Source organism: Lissotriton helveticus, chromosome 2_1, assembly GCF_964261635.1.
Source record: "Lissotriton helveticus chromosome 2_1, aLisHel1.1, whole genome shotgun sequence".
NCBI lineage: Eukaryota > Metazoa > Chordata > Amphibia > Caudata > Salamandridae > Lissotriton > Lissotriton helveticus.
The window spans coordinates 2,060,836,930-2,060,861,227 of NC_136059.1; positions in this window are offsets into that span (position 1 = coordinate 2,060,836,930).

Sequence of the window (24,298 nt, forward strand, 5' to 3'; positions counted from 1 at the left end):
AGTGATTGAGGCCTCGTAGTGGTGGTCCTCACTACAAAGACACAGAAAGAGTCACTCCATAGTTACACATAGAGCTGTAATAATAAAAAGCTGTACGCACCTCCTTCTTCTCCACCTCTACCTTTTACATATTGTTCAAATCATTATTCCTTCTGGTATATTCGGTTTAGAATGTTTCATGTCAGACCCTTAATAAACAAACTTTTTTGACACATACCTATGACGAAGATAATAAAATGTGCCCAATGTTAGGGCACATTCACACAGTGTTTAATTAGAGCTGGTGGTTTACGGTGCTAGGCACCAGCACTTAATTATCATCATCTGCTTTAGGTGTTTAATTTTGGGATGAGCACAACGCCCATGTTTATGAGGTTAGTTTGCAGTGAAAATGTATGATACCCTCTCACGCCATTATTATAGCTTTGTGCGGCCTGAAAACGTCTGCATTTTCACACTTGTTGTAGTGTGATGGTTAGGTGTTTTGTTGGTATTGGCATTGGCGGTGCTTGCAGGAGCAATGGGTGGTGCTGGTTGCAGTGGACTTCCGAGAAGGACCCTGGTACAAATTAATCACTGGAATCACAGGTGTAAAGGTATACTATTGCATACAAGTAAACTCAGTCATTGCACAGTGCATACGTGTCACACATACATAATGCTTGTGTCTACCCTTTCTCCTTTCTGGCTTCTGTGAATTTGGCCCTTTTTTATTTTGCTCCATTCAGTCTTCCCCTAAAAGAATAAATGATGAAATGCAATTAATAACATAATTCCTGCACTTTGTGCTATAAGGGATACACAACTATGTATCTCTAAATAATCAATTAAAACTATTTTCGTGAACACCTCTACTAACATGGGCGGACACACTGCTGAAAGTAAGGCTTCTGTTGAAATTAGATCCCACTTCCACAGCTAGCTAAAGGAACAGATTGTACCAACATTAGTTATTCTCTGGCACTGCCAATCGGTATTTTAATTTCTTCACTCTGACATGGTGCCAAGGAACAGTTTTATCTGGCATTATCAAGAGCTTAGTGTAATTATGTGCGTAATCTGTCTGAAGTTAACTGTTCTTGAACTGTAGAATGTTCGTACAAAGACCATGTATGCATTATTTGGATAAAATAAGAGTATATTACAAGGGTACAGGGCAGCACTCTTCTAATATTTACAAATAGATATACATCACCATATACAAACAGGTTATAGGAAGGTGTGTTGGAATAAAATAAATAGAACGGGCAAAATACGATTATGAAGATCTACTGAGAAGATGCCTCTAAAATGAAAATTGCAATTATCATGACCTGTACAATAAGAAATAATCTCTTATGTGTGCATTTCTGAAGAATATTGTACTTCCCCACACTCGTCCACCTGCATTTTCTACTACAAGCCCTAATTTTCAGTCACATTCTTACAGTAACCCAAGCTCTAAATCTAACCATGAACACTGAGCCCAAACCCGAACCTAACCATAACCCTTAACCTAACTCTACAACTAAACCTAACATCAGGCTGAATCCTGACACCTAAACTCACCATGTCCCAATATTAATCCTCATCCGTTTTAACCCCCTTTATTTTTATGACACATTTTTTTTTACTAATAGCCAAAAAGTAAACACTCAAGTTATTTCTATTTTCATTAAACTAAACAATAAATAAAGGACCATATGTATGAAAAACGTGATTTGCGATTCACAAATTGCGATTTTTAGAGAATCGCAATTTGTGAATCGCAAAATGCAATGTATGTAGGATTTGCAAATAATTTTGCGAATCCCACATATTCCTTATTTGCGAATCACAAATTGACATTCGCAAATAAGGAATACCTTCCCATACATTCCTATGGGCAAGGAGGCCTGTAGGAATGAATGGGAAGACATTCTCAATTTGCGATTCTCAATTAGAGAATCACAAATTGAGAATTCAATTTAAAGGGTGCCAGGGTGTCAAAGGACACTCTGTTGCACCCCTGCAATGTGCATGTGTGCAAATGTGGCACACATACATGCCCTAAGGGCATGTATGTGCACCACATGGCACATGGAAAAATGCAAAAAAGTGCATTTTTCAAAGAAATCACTAATTACCACCAACTTGAAGTTGGTGGCAATTTGCGATTTCTTAAGGAGAAATCGCACAACTTGGGTGCTTTTTACATCGCATTTAAGGAATCGCAGTTTGCGATTCCTTAAATGCTTTTGCAAAATAGGGAATCGCATATTTTGCGATTTCCTAATTTGCGAAGGCCTTTTGGGATGATACATCCCAAAATGCATTCAATACTTTTATACTGATGTATTCTTCCGTTTCTTCTAGAGGTCCTTTTGTTACTGTACTTGCAGCACACTCCTTCTATTTATTGGGGAATATATTTTTCCCTCTTATAGATCTGACAATTATCATGTAATAACATTATAAGGTCATCTATAAGCCAGTAGATATGAAAGGTTTGCACTTGTTTTGAGATGGAGCAGAACACTGCAAACAATATGGTAAGTTTAATTTACACACTGAGGGCTTCATTTATGAGCACTTTTGCCCCACCGCAACATCGCTTGTTTGACGTTCCGGTGGTGCAATGTGCCCTGGCATATTTACAGGGCTAAGTAATGCCACTTTAGGTGGCTTTTCATGGCCTTGTAAATATGTGCCCCTTTCACGCAGAACACTGCAACACCCATGGAATCTGATGCATTCCCAGATTTATGGCTGTATGTGTGAGAGAGTGGTTGTGTGAATTGTTGTATGAGTTAGCGAGTGGCTGTGTATCAGTAGATGGATGGGTCTGTGAATGGGTATGAAAGTTCGTATGGGGGTGTGAGTGGTTCTGTGGATGATATCATCACTGATTTCATCAGCGATGTCACTGACCATGTCATAAGTGATGTAATATGTTAGGTCATAAGTAGTGCATTGCAGGGGTATAAGTTATAGTTAGCTCAGGTAACTATATAGGCTGAATTTAAATGATTTTGTACAAGTGAAATCGGACAACCCTATCTATGACTTCCCTGTAACCTTTATTTTTTTCCTGTGGATTTCTAAGTTTTTTAATGTTATTGCCTAATTTTAACGTCCCTGTAACATTTGTTTTTATAGTGAATTCCAAAGGTTTTTATTTTATTTTATTTCCTAACTGCCACGTGTATTCTTTCAGAGTGGGTGTGAGTGGCTGTATAGGTCAGTGAGTGTGTGTGTGAGTGGCTGTCAGGTCCGGACTGGCCGTTGCGGGCACCGGGCAATCCCCCGGTGGGTCGCATGGGTGGGGGCCGTTTTTGTTACAGGGCCGTTTTTGCAGCAAAAACGGCCCTGTAACAAAATCGGGCGAAAACCGGCCCTGGCAAAGGGTGCGGTCGCACCCCCAAACCCCCCCCCACCGGCCGGCCGAGCACTTTGCCAGGACCGATTTTGGTTCCCAGTCCGGCCCTGGTGGCTGTATGGGTCTGTGACTGGGAGTGTAAGTGGTTATGTGGTTGTGTGAGTGATTACATGAGTGGTTGTGTGGATGTGTGAGTGGGTTAGTGAGTGGCTATGTGGGTTTGTGAATGGGTGTGTGAGTGGCTGTATGGCTCTGTGTGTGGGTAAGTGAGTAGCAGTGTGGGTGTATGAGTGGGGTGGTGAGTGGCTATATGGGTCTGTGAGTGGATGTGTGAGTGTCTGTGCAGTGGGTGGAAAAAGTGGGCAGGAGCTATGATGAGCTCTCAGCAATCCTGCTGTGTGGGACTTACTGGTGGTAACAGGAGAGGTTCTTGGCCCCCAACAATCCTCAGCATCCAAGGGGCCTTCATCCCCCAACGGGTAGTGAACTAGGAGGTGCATTTGCAGAGTGATGGACAAAAGGGGCAGGGCCTATGACAAGCTCTCAGTTAGTCTGTCATAGTATCCCTCTTGGACGAGTGTGCACTGCCAGTAGATTAAAAAACACCAGCCTGATTCCAAATGCAGGAGGCGCAAAAGTGTGTATACTAGGGGCTAAACACACAGTTATCCATTTTTTGTTAAGGATAGGACAGGATAGGAAGATGATTTATAAAGCGCACTAATACCCGTGGGTGCCAAGGAGCTGGACAGTTGAGAAGAGAGAGGAGAATGCAGAGCTGTTGACTAAAATGAGAAAAGCCAAGTCTTCAGCAGCTTTTTGAACACTGGGAGCGATTCTGCATGGGAGATCGAAGAGGGCAGGGTATTCCAGAGTTTGGCGGCCACCACAGAGAAGGAGCAACTGCCCCATCATGCTTTGCGGGCTTTAGGGGAGATCAGTTTTCTCTGGGAGGAAGATCTCAAAGCCCTCCCAGGCTTATACCATTGAAACACTGTTTTCAGCTGTTGGGAGCCTTTGTTATGCAGGGCCTTGTCAACCGTACATAGGACTTTGCTGACTGCCATTTAGGGATATTAAGGATCAGCCTGGCAGCCACATTTTATACAACCTGAAGAGTGTTCAGGGAGACCGTGCTGATATTAAGATATAGGGCATTACAGTAGTCAAGCCGGGAGGTGACTAGTGCAATGATAGTGGGTCGATGTAGTGCTGCTGGAATTTACGAGAGCACCTTTCTGAAAGTTTTCAGAATTTAGGAGCAAGTGCCCACCTCAAAAATGACACCCAAGTTTTTGACTGTCTTAGCCGGAGCAGGAAGGGGACTACAATCTACCCGCCACCAGGCATTCAACCAGATTGAGGTCTGTGGACCAAAAACTAGGACCTCCATTTTCTCTGCCTTGATGATGATGATATATTTGTAAAACGCACAATACCCTAGGTTGTCTAGGCGCTAGCAAAGAAAGCCAGTTCAATTAGACTATGCGGCTATGCCCAAACACCCATGTTTTTAAGCCCTTCCAGAATCTTAACAGCTCTGTCTCTTTTTTTAGTGATGTTGGTAAGGAGTTTCACAATTTGATTGTTTTGTATTGGAGAAACTCTTTCCCCCCACTTGACCCTTTTTATTCTTGGGACGACAAATTTACCAAGTTCAGCAGATCTGAGGGATCTTTGTGGGATGTAGGGTTTAAAAAGGTTAGCCAGTTGCATTGGCCCTAGGTTATTCAGTAATTTGAAAGCGATGCAGAAGGATTTGTAGTTGATCCGCTTTGCTTCTGGCAGCCAATGGAGGTGCACTAAGGCTTTGGTCACAGAGTTGAATTTAGAGATTCCTAGTAGTACTCTAGTGCCGGTGCTTTGAACAGTTTGTAACAGCATTGATTTTAAGGGAGTTATTCTGCATCCATCTGATAATGCTGGCCATGCACTGGTTACATTTTCCTGCTACCGACTGCAGATCATTGGAGATAGAAATAATGATCTGCATGTCGTCTGAGTGGAAATCACCTGGAACCCAAAGGATCTTACCAGCTTGGCCAGCAGGGTCACATACACTTTGAAGAGGGTAGGGCTCAGAGATGAGCCCCGGGAAAGCCCCAGTGTAGGCTGAATGCCTTAGTTCTGAAATCCCCACAGCTAACAATATTAGTTCTCTCTGTCAGGAAGGAGTGGAGGATAAGCAAGGCCTTTCCCGAAATTCCCACCTAGTAGACGTTGGACTACCGGAGTAGAAGAGACGGTGTCAAAAGCACCCAACAGATCTAGCATATACAGCACTACCGAACCATCCTCGTCGACCTGCATGCGGATGTGATCAGTGGCAGCAATAAGGGTGGACTCGTTGCTGTGGTCAATGCAGAACCCATTTTGACACTGATCTAAGATCTCGTGGGAGTCCAAATAGTTAATCAAATCAGCGTTGATGAATTTCTCTAGGATTTTTACGGGGGCAGGGAGAAGTGATATGGGGTGAAAAGTCTTAAATTCAGAGGGATCAGCATTGGGTTTCTTAAGTAGAGGTGTAACAATAGCCTCTTTCCAATGGGCCGATTAGGATGGCGGGCGGATTGCCCCCCCCAGGCTGGCGGTAGCCACCGCCGGCCTGGCGGGGGCAATCTTGCAGCCATCCTCTCCTGAATGCCCCCCGCCATATTAGTATGGCGGGGAGGGACCGTGGCGGACGGAAAGACCGTCCGCCGCTTTTCCACCCCAGTCACCTTGCGGCCGGGGCGGAAAAGGTTTAATATGGTGGCGGTGTCTATTAGTCACCGCCAGCCATATTAGCGTGGGCATTTTTAGATGCCTTTACGGAAAGGCATGCGGTCTTCACTTCGGGGGCCCCTGCGGGCCCCCGGAGTGAAGGACAGGTGGGGGGTGCACACAGGGGGTACCTGTGGTACCCCCCTGCATTTGCATTAACAAAGCTGCAGGCACCGCGTGGTGCCTGCCGCTTTGTTAATGCAAATGCATTAGTGCATTTTTAGCATTGTGGCGGGCGGTTCTGAGTGCACCGCCTGCCACAATGCTAAAATGCAGGATGCGCCCGTCACAGTGGCGGGCGCATCCTAATACCCCCCACGGGACCCCCGCCCTTATGGCGGGCGGTCCCACCATCCTAATGGACGCCCAAGTATCTGGATCGCAGCTGGTTTGGAGGATGTTGTTAAATACCTTGCATATGAAGTCTGCAATCGGGTTGGGGACGAGCTTGAGAGTGAGGGGCAATGCAAGGATCTGAGGGAGAGCCAGACTTAAGGCCCCTGAGAAGAGCCAGAGTTTGTTGAACAGTGATCTGGGGGAAAAGTTGCAAGAGTAGAAGCTGCACTCCCTATCACTTGGTTCTGAGCGACCTCCTCAACCTCCAGTTCTCCCATTTCCATATGGTCAAGCTACTGAAAGATTTTAAGGACATTGTCCTCGAAATAGGCAGCTATTCTGTCGGAGAAGTCTTGGGAAGGAGGTAACAATTGTGTCCCGGAAAGTTAGGAGATCTCCTTGATCTACTTGAAGAGCATTCTAGAAGAATTGTCTGCAGCGAGGATCTTAATAGTAAGGAGAGATTTCGCTTGAAAGATGGCGTGTTTATACTTCTGGAGCAGATCTTTCTGCTTGGCTTTCTCCCTAGTGAAAGTGTAGCAAAATGAAAAGCCACCATCCATGTTCCTGTCTGCGACACTCCCTTCTAAGTGATTTGAGTTCATCAGAAATCCAAGGTTATACCGGTTTGGTTCTCTTAAAAATGCAATGTTTAAAAATGGTCAGCAATAGCTAGGGCTTCAGTGATCCAGTCATGAAAGCCCTCTGCCGTAGGGGGAAATGGACTATACCTCCGAACCATAGGGGAGGCCAGAGCAGCCTCCCATTTGGGGGCTCAAAACTTGTTCAATCCCCTACAGCAGATATACCTTGGGGTGGTGCTTTCCTCCGCAATAATGGGGAGGTTATGACAGACCTTAAACATAATCAATGAATAATCAAAAAGAATAACCAGTAAATGAAGCATTTTTGCAAACTATTAATCAAGTTGTTCTGTAAAGGTCGGCATGTGTAATTAAGGCGACACAGCGTGGACTGTGAGGATTGCTGTGGAGCTCAATTCAATTGTAATTCTAATAGTTATTCTAGTGCTAGAAGCTGCGGCAGCTGGGAGGAGCTGTCTTCATCCAGAAATCTGTGATAACATAAATCCTCCTATAGAGAAGACATCGAGACAAAGAGCTGAATCTCCACCAAACAAGGGTACTTTCTCTGAACTATATGAAACAAATGCTTCTTTATTTGGTGGAGATGTCCTGATGTTCTTTGGCATCAAGAACGCATCACCCAAATTGGCTGGAAACGTGCTGGAGGGACTTTTGTCCATCATCCTGGTAAAAGATGGAAAAACCATTGCCTTCTGGATGGGACGGTCCCAAACAGGCAGCACTTCAGGTAATTTTGCATATTAGAATACATCTAGTCATTTATACGGAGGAGGGGCGCCGTGCGGACTCCATTCCCCCGGGCCCGGCCGCTTCATGTTGGTTACCCAGGAGCCCACTCAGGACACCCAGTGTTCAATGTTGGGGACTGCGGGGGGAGCCTCAATGCTCCTGCAGTCCCTGGCAGCTAAATATGCAGCTCCCTCTGTGCTGAAGTAATCCTTTGATCTGTTGCTCTGCCAGCTTGAAAGTGGGCAGGGAAACAGATAAGAAGTCCGCTCCCAGCTGGTGGGAGCAGTTTTCCTGCTTCCGCCATCTTGGAGCAGACATACTGTTTGCTCTCACTTGGTAGGAGCTGTAAAAGCTCCCGCCAAATGAGAACAAACAGCTACATCATAGGGGTGGTCCCCCTTCCCTCTTTAGCTGATATTTTTGGACCTGTGAGGTGGTGGTCACTGGGGTTCTACTGTGCCAAGGGGGGGGGGGGTTCCACATAGTCCGGTCTGCTATGTAAGATAAATCCCCAGGGAGATGGTGGTCCCCATGACTCTTAAGAGCCACAGGAGGGGGGCTTGGGCCCCCTCTCCAATATGTTAATAAAGCCCCAGGGAGGTGGTGGTCCCCGTGGTTCTTAAGTGCAGCAGGAGGGGGGCCGCGTGGCCTCCCTCTAATAATAATATATTTTATTATTAATTATTAATATATTTATTTAAATAAAGTCCTGGAAAGGAGGTGGTTCCCGGAGCTCAAAAGGGTGTGCACCCTTCCCTATTTTAAAGCATGCCCCTGGGACCTTACCCACCTGGGGGCTTAAATAAAAATAAGCAAGGAGACACACACGGCCCACCATGCACAATTGTCTATCAATAATTTCACTGCAAATATTCCAATGATATTAACAATGATGTAATAGAAGATGCCATGAGTGATATAATATGTGAGATGATTAGCAGTGCAAGGTGAAGGAGTGAGTAATAGCTACCTTACGGCATGATTTATAGTTACTTGAGATAACTATAATTGGTGAATATCTGTGGTTTTTGGAGTTTAAAACATTATGTTGTAACTAAACATTTCACCTAACTATAACGTTACATTAACCTTTGGTTTTTCCATTGACTGTACAGGTTTTTTTGACGTAAAGTAATATTTAATTACAATACATAAATTCAATCCCTTGCTGCGCACGTCGGAGAGGTCAACCCTACTCATGCGACCAACCCCATTTGACTGTGCTGCAGCTAGGCCCTGTGGCCCAACCCTATAAAGGCAGCTGACACCACTCTGCACAGGGCTTTGGTCATGTATGGTGGGGGTTGGCCAGAGCAGCCAACCACCCCATATGCAGCCAACTCCATGTTGCACATGGCCTTTGGATGTGCGCAGTGAGGAGTTGGCCACAAGGCCAGGAATCGCCATTAACAACATGGTCGGAACCATGCATGCCTTCGCCACGCATATTTTTACAACAAATATACCATGCATGCCTTTACAATGCAATATATATATATATATATATATATATATATATATATATATATATATATATATATATATATATATTACCTACTGGCGGTCGCCAGTAGGTAGTTATAGTTAGGATTGATTTCCATAGGGAAATCGCAACATTCTATTGGGAATAACTTTAGCGTTGTTTGAGGAATCTGCCTGAATTTGTCCTCAACTTTGCCTCGCGGCTCTCCGCTCCTTCCCTGAAAGTTTGGGGGGGATTCGTCAAGCGGGGGCCGAGATAAAAGGGGGGTCCCAAAACGTGTTTTCCCCATGTTCATTTCCATAGGGCGGTCGGTCGCACTTTTAGCTCGAACGGGCTGAATGGATTTTCACCAAACTTGGCAAAATTGTAGGGACTGGTAGCCCGATGTGCCTTTGCTATGTCTCAAGATATGTGCTCCAGAGGATTTTGAGTAATTTAGGTTCAAAAAATGTTATATATCTATAGCCGCGCCCCGTTACGGCCACCGGGGAGCATTCCGGGCGCGCTACGCGACTTGCGCACGGAAAGCTGATTGGCTCTTGGGTGTCTGTAAACATTCCAAACAGTCCGGAGCGGCCGCCATCTTGTGTCTCGGTAGGATCGAGACACAAGAGGTGGCAAAAAACAAAGGGGGAAATGACCAAAAGGGGGCAGGGTAGACCCCCCTGACCCCCTAGGTTTGATGTGGGGGCCATGAAAGGCTCCGCGGGGCAAAAAAATGTTTTGAATTTTTTTCCGATTTTCGCGGGGGGAGCGCCCAGTACGCGCACCGGGGAGCGTACCGGGGAGCGTAGCATGGGGAAAACCCCGTTTATTCACTGCGTCACCTCTACGACCCTTTCTTGCGTCAATATACCCATTTTGCATACATTACACCTGACGTAGGTATAATGTGGCGCAGGGGTTTACAAAGTGACGCATCTACCTAGATGCGTCACTTTGTAAATATGACTCAATAAGATGCATTTTTAACAGCACTGGTGCGTCACAAAAAGTGACGCACCGGTGGCGTAAAAGTGACGCATGGCCTCATAAATGAGGCCTTCAGTCTTCTACTCATGCGTCATATTAAATATATGACGTATTATGTCGCAAGTACTTTTAGATACGTCAGTATTTCAGACGTATCTGTAAGCGCAAAAGTGATGCATTGCTGGAGAGTGTCACAAAAATGATGCAACTCCAGCAATGCATCTTTTCTTACCCTTCCACACCCCTGTTCCTTTTCTACATTTTGTTTGAATAACCACATTCCCCATGTTCACTCTCCTTCTCCTTACTTTCGTTCCCAACACTCACCTTCTTTCAGTCCCCCTACTTCACTTCCTTTCTCCTCTCATACTTTTCTGCTCTTTCTTACTCATTTTCCTTTAATTTATCAATGCACTCCACTTCACTTACTCTTTTTCATTTTTTTAAGAATATAGCTCTTTGATGAGAATTGGAGGTAGTTCTGAAAAGAACTTTTTTTTTCTTCTTTTTTCTTTTTTTAGAACTACAACAAAAACAGGGAATGGAAACTGCTCAACAGGAGCAAAAAAAAAAAAAAAAAAATTAGGGCTGGTAACGGCAGTGATGGTTCTCCAATGCTCGAACCATGAGCAGAACACTTTGCTCCCCACAGAAAAGTAGCTGATCACAGTATCTGCATTTAAGGGCGCCTTTGTTAAATGCAGGCTGAATGTTCGGAACCTGCTCTTGTGATCTCCCCCTCACCGATGGTGTTCGTCCTCCGGTTGATGTAGAGGCCCCATCACTGGGAACCTTTTGTGCCAGAGCCCTGAAACTTTCCCGGGGAAAATTGTGGGGGTGCCTTCTCTCCACATGGCGAATCATTGTGGAGTTCCCAAAAGAATATTTTTTATTGGGGTTACCCCGTGACCGGACTGTGTGACAGATCCTGCACTCCACTTTTGGAGCATTTACCTTCTTCTGGTGATCAGGTATGGAAAAAAAATTCCAGATGAAATGTTCTTTGTATTTTGGCTGAGGAGGCTCTTCATCGATGAATTCATTGGAGTCATCTTCACTGCTGGATGGTCTGGCAGCCATGATAATCCAAGATATCCAACAAAGAACCGACAGCAAAACAGGCAGGTCTTTCAGTCACAAAAGTGAAAGAAGAAGTGAAGGAAATGGGTGGGGATTTCATTCTTTATAAAAAAAATGTTAGCAACCAATGAAAAGTGTTATTTTCAGGTCACATGACCCGACGCGCTTACGCTACGCGCCCCGGGGCGTGCCCGTAGTCGCGCTCCAGGGCGCGCCCCGGGGTGCGCGGCGTAAGCGCGTCAGGACGTTGCGCGATTGTATGCACTCGCGTGCTTCCAGGTGCGCTTACGCAGTGTGTCATATGACGCATCACGCGGTTACGCGAAACGTCACGATGTTGTTTTCGTTCGCGAGAATAGCGCTAACGGGACGCTCCCCGGTATGCGCCCCGGGGCACGCCGTAACATTGCGCTTACCCGTGCGTTCACCGGTACGCGCCCCGGGAGCGCCCCAGGGTTAAAAAAATAAATAAAAAATTTGACATAATTATACAATATAAAATTCGTTTTAAAATGTATTATTTTTTATACCTATGAGGATTTGCTATTAAACAACATTGAAATTCACTGAAAAAACGATAGGTTTCACACCAGTTATAGTTAGGAATTAGCATTTAAAAAACCTATTAAATTCACTAAAAAAAACATAGGTTTGACACCAGTTATAGTTAGCTGGAAGTTTTACTAGCATAAAACCATTGAAATTCCCACGTTATAGTTAGTTGGACTCACTATAACTTGCGCGTGCAATGCACTGCTGATGACGTCACATATTACATCACTCATGACATGGTCAGTGACATCACTCATGACATCACTGATGACACCATCCTTGTGACAGAGTGAGAGACCTCCTTTCACTATAATGTAACCCATGAAACACATATTCAAAAATAGAAACTAAAAATTTCAAAAAACATGGATATACCCATACGACTTACAACAACCAATTCAATAATTCCACCATCTATATACACATCAACTCATTCACCAACAGTTCTATATAGTCACTCATACATATACTCACTCATCATATGTAGTGATACACCTATACATCCTGTTACACAACGACAGGCATCCAAAAGTTACTCACACACATACTCACACATGCAAATAAACTATTGAACATCCATTTATTTGCATATACAGCTATACACACACTACCACTTTACTTCTAAGGAAACTTACACATACTTACTCTCTTAAACAATCCCTTATAGAAACACATACTAATTTAAACAGGAACTCTTACAATCCCTCACTCTCACATATACTCACTTATATACATCAATATTCACATATACTAGATTAAAACATATGTAGTTACTGATAAAGACACTAGTGAGACAGTCATTCACTCACTAACACACACATATACACACTCATCCACCCATACAGTCCTGCACATATGCTGTCTTCAAAACACATACAAAGAGAGAGTCAGTCATTCATGCATCTATGTGCTAAGTACTACCCCCACCAAACCATACAAACACTCATACTGATACTAAGAAAAACATATAATAACCCATATACATACACATGTAGCTACTCAGCAACCCATGCAGCCACTTATACACTAATTGAAACACTAATACATATTTAAATATTTAAACATTACTCTCTAATATATGTATTTTAAAAAAACATCCATGTAAACACTTATTTAAACATTTATTCTTCCATCAACTTTTACATATACATATATAATACATAATTATTTTTTTTAAGTAGACACATTCACTGGATGGTGTCATCAGTGATGTCATGAGTGATGTCACTGACCATGTCATGAGTGATGTAATATGTGATATCATCAGCAGTGCATTGTACGCGCAAGTTATAGTGAGTCCAACTAACTATAACGTGGGAATTTCAATGGTTTTATGCGAGTAAATCTTCCAGCTAACTATAACTGGTGTCAAACCTATGGTTTTTTTCAGTGAATATATATATATATATATATATATATATATATATATATATATATATATATATATATATTACCTACTGGCGGTCGCCAGTAAGTATATATAGTTAGGATTTTTTCTCTATGGGATTTTTGAAAATTCTATGTCTAATAACTTTGGCGTTTGTGGACGGAATTGGCTGAAATTTTCAGGAAAATGGAACATTTTGTTTCTGAGCAGCCACTGAAATTTGGGGGGGGGTCGAGAAAAAAGGGGGGTCCCAAAACGCGTTTTTCCCATGTTAATTTCCATAGGGCGGTTGGCCTCACTTTTAGCCCGAACGGCTGAATGGATTTGCACGAAACTTGGCAAAATTGTAGGGACTGGTAGCCCGATGTGCCTTTGCTATGTCTCAATATATGTGCTCCAGTGGATTTTGAGAAATTAACGTTCAAAAAAATATATATATCTGTAAGCGCGCTCCGGGCAGCGCCCCGGTTCGCGTACCTGACGCGTAACGGAACTTCGCGAAGCGAAGCTGATTGGCTCTCCGGTGTCTGTCAACATTCTAAACAGTCCTGAGCGGCCGCCATCCTGTCTCTCGGTAGGATCGAGAGACAAGAGGAGGCCAAAACAAAGGGGGAAATGACCATAAGGGGGCATAGTAGATCCTCCCTGACCCCCTAGGTTTGATGTGGAGGCTTTAAAAGGGCCCTGCGGGGCAAAAAAATAAGAATTTTTTTTGTTTTTTTTGCGTGGGGAGCGCCCGGTACGCGCACCGGGAAGCGGTCCGGGGAGCGTACTATAAGGAAAAAAGAATGATAGACTATGATATTTTGAAATATTGTATGTTTATTGATTGTTCTTTTTGTTGTTTTTTTATTTTTTATTTAAGTAGCAGTATTAATGATTATTAAATATAAATGTATTTTTGGAATTGTGCACAGTATACTATAAGTCTGACTTTACATTATAATCAATTTGGTACTAGTTTATGAATTACATATAAAAATGATTAAAGACTCCAACAATTTTTTAATATTAAATATAATTTATTTTTCGGATTGTTTTTCAAAATTTAATAGAACGTCTAACATTTGACTGTCCGATATGTCCTCTTGTTGAGTGAACATAACTTCCCACATTTGACCGTCATCATAATGAAGTAAACAATCCACAGATTCTACACATTGTAGAAGTTCATGGTCTCGTGATTCATCCATGAATTCCAAGTCAATGGGTTCAATTATTTCCTCATTGTTCATGTCTAGGACAATTTCAAAGGAAACGTTCTGTTCTCCTTGCATTTTTGTGCTGAGATTTGAATAAAAAATAAATATATCAGTAGAGATAGGGCACTGTTGGGTTTAAGTTCAGACAGGTACTTTTGAGGCATGAAGTAGTACTATTAAAAAGTGCCTGTGAAAAAGCCTATGTAAATTCATAATTATACCACAGAAACCTAAATCAATCCATAATTATAATAAACAAGCCTTTCTAAATGTCTAACTCTTACAGAGGGATAGTATATAACTATCTGAAAATGTTTTCAAATTTATAAAATAATATCTTACCTTTTAAAAACAAGTTTAAGTTGTGAGTGAAAATGATCTTGCAATGTAGTTCAGGAAGTAGTAGTCAAAATGGCTGTGTTTCTCTCTCTTTTTTATATATATATTCAGGTACATAACCAATCAAATGTCAGGTAAAAAAAGTAGAAAATGAAAGTAACATTTTAATTGGTTGTCAATTCCAACACTTCATATGTGTTTTGTGAAGTAATTTACCTCAGGGTATTTAGAGAGGTCTACAGGCTAAATGGCTAAATGGAATTCCAACCAAATTTGTGAAAATGGTAGGGATTGGTATGTAGTATGAGTTAATCTATATTTGGTGACATTGTCTCCAGGGTTTCTTCTGTAAATTACTTTCCCACCTTTTTTAATGGAGCGCTTCCCGGTGAGCGCCCCGGTACGCGAACCGGCAGCGTTACGGGAGTCCACCATTTTGTGTTTCGGTCGAATTAAGATACAAGATGGAGGGCAAATAATGTTCAGAATGGGTAGAAGGGGGCACGGTATACGTATCTTGACCCCCTAGGTTTTCTGAGGGTGGCTGAGGAGGCCCATATGTGCGAAAAAAAACACATTTTATTTTAAAATTTCGCACGGTTAGCGTCCGGTGCGCGTACCGGGTAGCGCTCCGGGGAGCGTACTTTGGTGAAAATTAGTGAAAAAAGTTAGAGTAAAATAATAATTGTGAGTGATCAGATGTAGGGTAGCTCTGAAAAGAGCTTTTGGGTCCTGTGGCTGATGTAGGTACCTACAAGTAGGTACCAATGCACAGTCCTAAATTCAGGATGAAAATTCTGTTCCCCTCATCTGAGAAGTGAACTCCATCTCCTCTGTAGATATCTTGCAAGTAGTAACGCAAGTTATTGTTGTAGATGGAGCCCATTCCATGGTCTCTCATGTAAGATGAAACAGACTTATTTACATGCTTCCTCGATTTCTCAATTTGTGGACAAAATTGGTTTGACCACCTCCATTTCTGTCTTTGGCATACATTTGAATATACCAAGGCAGTTTGAGGAAAAAGTGCCATCAATTGCTCAAAGGTGTCCTTTAAAAGCATTTCCAGACCTACCCCAGTCAAAGTGCCCAAGTCATTTCCTCCACAGTGCACAATTAACAGGTCAGGTTTTGGCAAATGCAAAAAGGTTTTCACCAATGGTATCAATTGGTGACATTTTAATCCTCTGTGGGCAATCCACTTGATTTCCACATTTTGTAAATTGAGGTTAGGTAAATTTCTGTTATCAGCAAACCTTTGAGCCCAGTGGATATAACTATGTCCAACAATCCAGACAGAAAACATGGTGAGAGGAGGTTCTGCTGCAGTCAGATGAAGTGTGGCAATGAAATGGGAGTTGAAAAAATAAGAGTTTAAAATGAAAAAAACTGTGGAGTTTCTGTGTTAATGAAGCAGTAGCAGTGATTGGTGGATTTTGATTGCTGAAAACAGAAAGTTAGGGTGCATGGATGAGTTCTTTGAAAGATGTAATTTGAATGGTCAAAAAAATCATTTTATGAAAGATTGCACTGGATATGCAGGTGTACTGAGAGTTCAGAGTTCAATTGAAACATTGTTGTGTGAACTTGCAAACATGAGAGGTCTTTCAGGAGGTGGTTGCTATGCAAAAAAGGCAGAAAGGCCAGAGGGGGGAAGGGTGTTGATTTGAAAAAAGTGAGGGAAGAGTTTTGATTGGGTGACATGAGAGATATGTGTGATGAATTACAGCTTTTCTGTGCTTTTTATAGCTGCAGACTCTGGAGTGCATACCTTTTGCTCTGCTAAAGACAATTTGGTGTGTTTCTGAGACTGTTTTGAAACTCATAAAGTATTTGCTAAGGTGAGAAAAGATTCATTTAATTTAGATAGAGAATAGTATGGTTTAGGGAGAAAATTATGAAGAAAGTTGTGTATTTAAAATTTTGCTTTGTGTCAAGTGTTTTACAAATAGATTTTGTTTCTTTGTGTTACATAGCCATGTTAAAAGTGACGCAAAAAAAGTGCAAGGGTCTTACAAAAATGCTTTCATGTGTCTTAGGGTATTTTAACTCACTTCCCCATGAATGTATGAATATAATTGCTTTACAAGATGTGTTTAAAAACGTTTTTGAAATCAATTAGGTTTCTTGATATGTACTGCTAGAGTTTCATAGGTTGCTTGGGGCATATTTTCAAGGCTTTTGAGTTCCTTTGATGTAATTTTTCCCATTTTAATTTAAGACCTTTCCCCGTGGTGCAAGGTCCTTGTAAATATGCCCCCATCTGTGCTTGGCAAATTTAGATTTTAATTCTTTGACTAACATAGCCATGTTAAAAGTGACCCAAAAATGTTGCAAGGGCCTTAAAAAAACCGCTTTCATGTGTCTTAGGCCATTTTAAGTCATTTTCCCTTGAATGTAGGTATATAATTGATTTAGATGATGTGTTTAAAAACGATTTTTGAAAACAATTAGGTTTCTAGATATGTACTGCTAGAGCTTCATAGGATGCTTGGGGCATATTTATAAGGCCTTTGAGTCTCTCTGATGTTATTTTTCCCATTTTAATTTAAGACCTTTCCCTGTGGTGCAAGGTCCTTGTAAATACGCCCCCATCTGTGCTTGGCAAATTTAGATCTTGATTATTTGACTTACATAGCCATGTTAAAAGTGATCCAAAAATGGAGCAAGGGCTTAAAAAAAACGCTTTCATGTGTCTTAGGGCATTTTAAGTCACTTCCAGATGAATGTAGGTATATAATTGATTTAGATGATGTGTTTTAAAACGTTTTTTGACATCAATTAGGTTTCTGGATATGTAGTGCTAGAGTTTCATAGGTTGCTTGGGGCATATTTATAAGGCATTTGAGTCTCTCTGATGTTATTTTTCCCATTTTAATTTTATGACCTTTCCCCGTGGTGCAAGTTCCTTGTAAATATGCCCCATCTGTGCTTGGCAAATTTAGATTTTAATTCTTTGACTAACATAGCCATGTTAAAAACGACCCAAAAATGGTGCAAGGGCCTTAAAAAAACGCTTTCATGTGTCTTAGGCCATTTTAAGTCATTTCCCCTTGAATGTAGGTATATAATTGATTTAGATGATGTGTTTAAAAACGATTTTTGAAATCAATTAGGTTTCTTGATATGTAGTGCTAGCGTTTCATAGGTTGCTTGGGGTATATTTAAAAGGCATTTGGGTCCCTTTGATGTTATTTTTCCCATTTCAATTAAAGACATTTCCCCGTGGTGGAAGGTCCTTGTAAATACACCCCCATGTGTGCTTGGCAAATTTAGATTTTGATTATTTGACTTATATAGCCATGTTCCATACAGTTCTCACCTTCTGTGTAGTCTTTCATATGCTAGACTCCATCTGCACTATGAGATACCTAAGCAAAGGAAACACAGGTGATGTGATTGTGAAATGAGGAAAAGAATCTCCACATTTTTCAATTACATCACCTGTGTTTCCTAAATTTACGAATGACATTGTGCAGATGAGGTTTAGCACTGTCCACGGACACAGAAGAGGTCTGGCCTTTGTTCAAGAGTGAAGTGGACATTACTTACTTCATTGGTAGGCCTTCACATGTATTATCTCCTCTGTACTCTTCAACAAGCGTAAATTTCATCTGCAACCCTGAGTAGGGCTCACCTTAAACAAACCTCTGGATAGGCCACACCTTATCGTCATCCTGAATCAATCATTTAAAATGTTAGGGACAGATTTATGATAGGTGTATGCCTCCTTTGCGTCACTGTGCGTCACTTTTGTGAAGCAGCGGCGGTGCAAAAGATTTGCTATGTGGTGACATATTTACAACTTGATGCATCTAGGCAGATGTGTCATGCTGTAAAGTCCCGTGCCACATGAAACCGATGCAGCAGTGATGCAAAAGATGCACCATGTTGCAAGACAGGCCTCACTTCATCTCCAACAAGATAAGAAGCTGAATCTTCTGTAAATGTCAAAATTGTTGTATACACTGCTGAACTTCTGTGTACTCTTTCATATGCTAGACTCCATGTGCACTATGAGATACCTAACCAAAGGAAACACAGGTAATGTAATTGTGAAATGAGGAAAAGAAACTCCACATTTTTCAATTACATCACCTGTGTTTTCTAACTTTACGAATTACATTGTGCAGATGAGCTTTAGGCCTGTCCACGGACACAGAAGAGGTCTGGCCTTTGTTCAAGAGTGAAGTGGACATGACTTACTTCATGGGTAGGCCTTCACATGTATTATCTCCTCTGTACTCTTCAACAAGCGTAAATTTCATCTGCAACCCTGAGTAGGGCTCACCTTAAACAAACCTCTGGATAGGCCACACCTTATCGTCATCCTGAATTAATCATTTAAAATGTTAGGGACAGATTTATGATAGGTGTATGACTCTTTTGCGTCACTGTGCGTCACTTTTGTGACACAGCGGCGGTGCAAAAGATTTGCTATGTGGTGACATATTTACAACTTGATGCATTTAGGCAGATGTGTCATGCTGTAAATTCCCGTGCCACATGAAACCGATGCAGCAGTGATGCAAAAGATGCACCATGTTGGATTGGATTGGATTGGATTGGATTGGAATAGTTTTTATAAAGCGCGATAGTTACCCGCAGGCATCCTAGCGCTGGTAGATTTGCGTGGGTACATAGAAGAAAGAGCCTGCTTTTATCTGCTAAATAAAAAGTCTTCAGTTTTTTCCGAAATCCGAGAAGGTTGGACTCAGAGCGAAGGGAGAGGGGGAGAGAGTTCCAAAGTCTGGCCGAGTTTACAGAGAAAGTCCTTCCTCCACACCTCGCTCTTTGGAACCTGGGAGTGTTTACTCGGAAAGCATGCATCGATCTGAGTTGCCTTGTGGGATTATATGGGGTGATCAAGGAGTGGTTTAGGACTGCTCCTTTCCTCCAAAAGGCGCGGTGAGCAATGCACAGGCTTTTAAAATCGATTCTTGCCTTGATGGGTAGCCAATGGAGGTTTGTTTTCAGTTCTGCTTCCACCGACTGGTGGCGAGGAATTTCCAGAAGGGTACGAGCGGCGCAGTTCTGGATTACCTGAAGTTTACTGATGGTTGATTTCGGTGCTCCCAAGTAAAGGGCGTTTCCGAAATCTAGACGGGACAGGATTAGCCCTTGAATCATGATTTGTTTTGCTTTGGAAGAGAGAAGTGGGAGGATCTTGCGGATGAGCCTAAGAATGGCTAGGCAAGTAGCAGAGAGTTTGACTGCTTGCTGACTGAATGTAAATGATTTATCCATCCAGATACCCAAGCTCTTGATGGTGTCCCTGGGTTCGGGGGCAGGACCCAAGGAGGATGGCCAGATGGAGTCTATGGATTTTGTCGGAGAGTTGCCCAAAATCATCAGCTCCGTTTTGTCTCCATTTAATTTTAAATATGACTGGGACATCCAGGTGCCAATTGCTTCCATGCAGCCCCTTAGATTGCTTGGCTGAGTTGATGGATGATTCAGTGATACCACCAGCTGGGTGTCGTCATCGTATGATACGATTTGGACACCGAAAGGGCGGACGATCTCAGCAAGGGGGCGCATGTAAACATTAAACAGTGTGGGGCTCAGGGAGGAGCCCTGAGGAACCCCACAACTGAGTGCTTTGCTGGGCGATCTAACACTTCCCTCACAGACTCAAAAAGATCGGTCTGATAGAAAGGAGTGAATCCAAGCCTTTACCCCTGAACCGATTCCGAGTTCTGAGATCCTCTGAAGAAGGATGTCATGATTTACGGTATCGAAGGCGGCACTGAGGTCCAGCAGAATGATAGCTGCAGTGCCGCCTACGTCCGTAATCATTCTAGCTCCTTCTGTCACGGCCAAAAGCGCTGTTTCGGTCCCGTGCATGGGTCGAAACCCGGTTTGCGATATGTCCAATAAGTTATTGCTTTCCAGAAATTCTGTAAGAATTGAATTTACATATTTCTCTGCAAGCTTACTGATCCATGGCAGCAGAGAGATTGGACGATAGTTTCCGGGGTTTGACTGGTCCAAATTGGCTTTTTTTAAAAGAGCTCTTACCGTTGCTTGCTTCCACCTTGGTGGAACAATGCCTGATGATAAAGAGGCGTTAATTAAGTTAGAGATTATAGGCAGGGTGGAGGATGTAACGAGCCTCAAGGATTGTGCGGGGGCTGGGTCGTCAGGGGATCCGGATTTCACCTGGCGCATAATAGATTCAAGCAGCGTGGGTTCTAGGGGTGGAAAGGCCTCCAGGGCAGCCGAGAGGGGTGGAGCGGTGTCCAGTGGACCCGTTAGAATAGGCGGGACAAGAGGGAAGGATGCATAAATTGTGGCTATGTTGCAAGACAGGCCTCACTTCATCCCCAACAAGATAAGAAGCTGAATCTTCTGTAAATGTCAAAATTGTTGTATACACTGCTGAACTTCTGTGTACTCTTTCATATGCTAGACTCCATGTGCACTATGAGATACCTAACCAAAGGAAACATAGGTGATTGTGAAATGAGGAAAAGAAACTCCACATTTTTCAATTACATCACCTGTGTTTTCTACCTTTACAAATGACATTCTGCAGATGAGCTTTAGGCCTGTCCACAGACACAGAAGAGGTCTGGCCTTTGTTCAAGAGTGAAGTGGACATGACTCACTTCATTGGTAGGCCTGGACATGTATTATCTCCTCTGTATTCTTCAACAAACCTAAATTTCATCTGCAACCCTGAGTAGGCCTCACCTCAAACAAACCTCTGGATAGGCCACACCTTATCGTCATCCTGAATCAATCATTTAAAATGTTAGGGACAGATTTATGATAGGTGTGTGCCTCTTTTCCGCTGCTGTGCGTCACTTTTGTGATGCAACGGCAGTGCTAAAGATTTGCTATGTTGTGACATATTTACAACTTGATGCATCTAGGCAGATGTGTCATGCTGTAAAGTCCTGTGCCACATGAAACCTGCGTCAGATTTCATATAGGTGTTTTGTTGCAGGGTATGCATTTATTTGCATGAAAGCCCTGTAAAACTAACACAGTGAAATTTAGAAGATTTCACTGAGTCAGCTTTATAGCATTGCTGAATCAAATCCTTACGCCTGTTTGAAACAGGCATAAGGAGTGATGCACCATGCAATGTGAGGCTTCCTCCTGTGCATTGCAGTAGACATGTCGCGCTTACGACGTGATTCCTGCAATGTGCTGCTTTTGCAGCACAGATGCGTGACACATCTGTGCTGTTTTTGCTCAATGGTGCTCCACATTGTAAATGCGGCACACCATGGGTGGCAGAGCAGCGGTGCACATTAACTGGTGCATCCGTGGGGATGCGCCAGTTAACATAAATCTGCCCCTTTACATTTAAGTATGAGCAGGGGACACAGAGTCGGTGAGGCTTATCCAAGGTTAAGAAGAGATGAGTCCTGTTCACTGAAAACTTGGACATAGGCCTCACCTCCTCAGCATCGCTGGACATGGCTAAATAATAGCTGCAAAATGTTACTCTTGTTAAACAATTTCACTATTATAATCTCTGAGATTTGTCTCTTACTCTGCAACATCTCATTGTTGTTCTCTTTCTTTAAAGATAACGACAACATCAAGCATGAGTGATAATTAGCAATCTGTTGATCTCGATATTATCATTGAAATTGTGATTGAAACATCAGTGGAAGTAGATCCCTTGGATGATTTAAATCCTGAGGATGATGAAGAACATGATGAGGATGCCGATTTGTCAGAATTGTATGACATAGGGTGGGAAGCTGACCTACTCGAGCCTATGGAACTATAAACATTTATTTTTAAAATGTACTTGAAATGAAAAGTAAAAATGTAAACTGTTTCATTTAAAATTAAACACAACTTCAAAAACAGGTTATGTGTAGTGTCTTTAATGAAATAGTAAAATATGCTCATAAAATTAGATCAGATTCACATATAAAACAGAACAGGTAAAATGTAGAAGCATTCCATTTCTTTGCTACTATTTGTGATTTCTAAATTTGCCAATGCACTAAAAATTATTCTATGTAAAAATAACAAGTAGTGTGTTAAGTTTTTGATGACTGTTATTGATTTACTGTTTGCTAATAGTGGTTAATAACATTTTTTATTATATTTTACCACAGATTCAACTGCAGATCATTTCAAAATTAAAGAATGCCTTCGAAGGACAGAAGGCGAAAGGCTACCAAACATCAAAGACAGCAGCTTCAAAAAATATTGCAGCAAACCTCTGCAATAAAAAATTGTCAAGTCACCAAGAAAGGTCCGGGCAAGATAAAGAAATCATTCATAAGAAATATTTGTAGAAAAAAAAGTAGTACTACAGAAAATGTTTTAGTCCAGAAAAAGAGAAGCAATTTAAACGGAAAGGGAAGGCCAATCAAAAATGTTACTGCTAGAGTAGGAGATAACTCTGTGCATGGTAGTAGAAGGAAAAATCAGTTTAGGGACATTCGTAGACGAATGTTCCGCAACAGGATAATTGGCAATTTGTTAAAAATATTAAGAAAGGTCAGCAGAAAGTGGTTTTTTATAAGAGAAAAAAAAAATTTGAGAAAGTTATTGATCAGGCATTTGAAATTAAGCGAAAGTTATTGATTTTGATAATCAATAGAATTAGGAAGCTAAACAAGGCAATTTATGATTTCAAAAGAAATAGTAGATGGAAGAGAACAGTTAATCGTAGTAATTTTTGTGAAGTTTTTTCAGGAGAATGGATGCATAGTTCAAGTTGTGAGGCATTTTTTAATGAGGAGAGTTATTTCCAGGATAATGATTTGGTGCATGCAGTTGACATCAGTGGTCGAGCTTATGAGGTGAAAGATGGTTGTCCAGGTGAAATAGAAAAACTTGTGACAACAGAGGCAGAAGAGGTGTTAGGTAATGAGGTTTTAGGAAGACGTCCTAAGGGACCTGTGTACACCTGGAAGTGTAGTAGTATTTACAGTGTACGACAGGATTCCATCAATTTGCTTTGTGATTTTGTACGGACATTTAATAAGAAAAGTTTGAAGCAGAAAATGAAGTTGTTGCAAGAATTAGATCCTTGCAGAGTGAGAGAAGTGACAGGTTTGCATGGTCATTCACTGGCTTGTCTTTCCAGGAGAGTATGCCAGAGTGTTTTTCATCATTTCAGGATGCTAGCAGTGCATCATAATAAAGTGAGGAAATTAGTTAGAATGTTGTATTATGCTAAGAGTCCAGCAGTTATGCTTAAACAATTATGCACTGCTCTTTTGCATGGTTCTGAAATAGATGTGAAGAATATTTGTGAAGAAATTGAGTTTTGTTACTTTGGAAGTAAAGAGGAGAATGTTGAAATTGACCCAGAAGAAGAGGGTAATGTGGAAGATAGTGTAGAGGTTTCCAGTACAGATAATTTTCAGAAGGAAATTGCCACGTTTCAGGTGAAATCAAGTGAGAGGCCTAATTTCACTTGTGTGTGTTGTCAACGCACTTATTAAAAGAATCAGACTAAGTTAGTGGATTTATATGCAAAAAGTGAAAGGGAAAATAATAGTGAATGGAAGGATTTCGCAATAT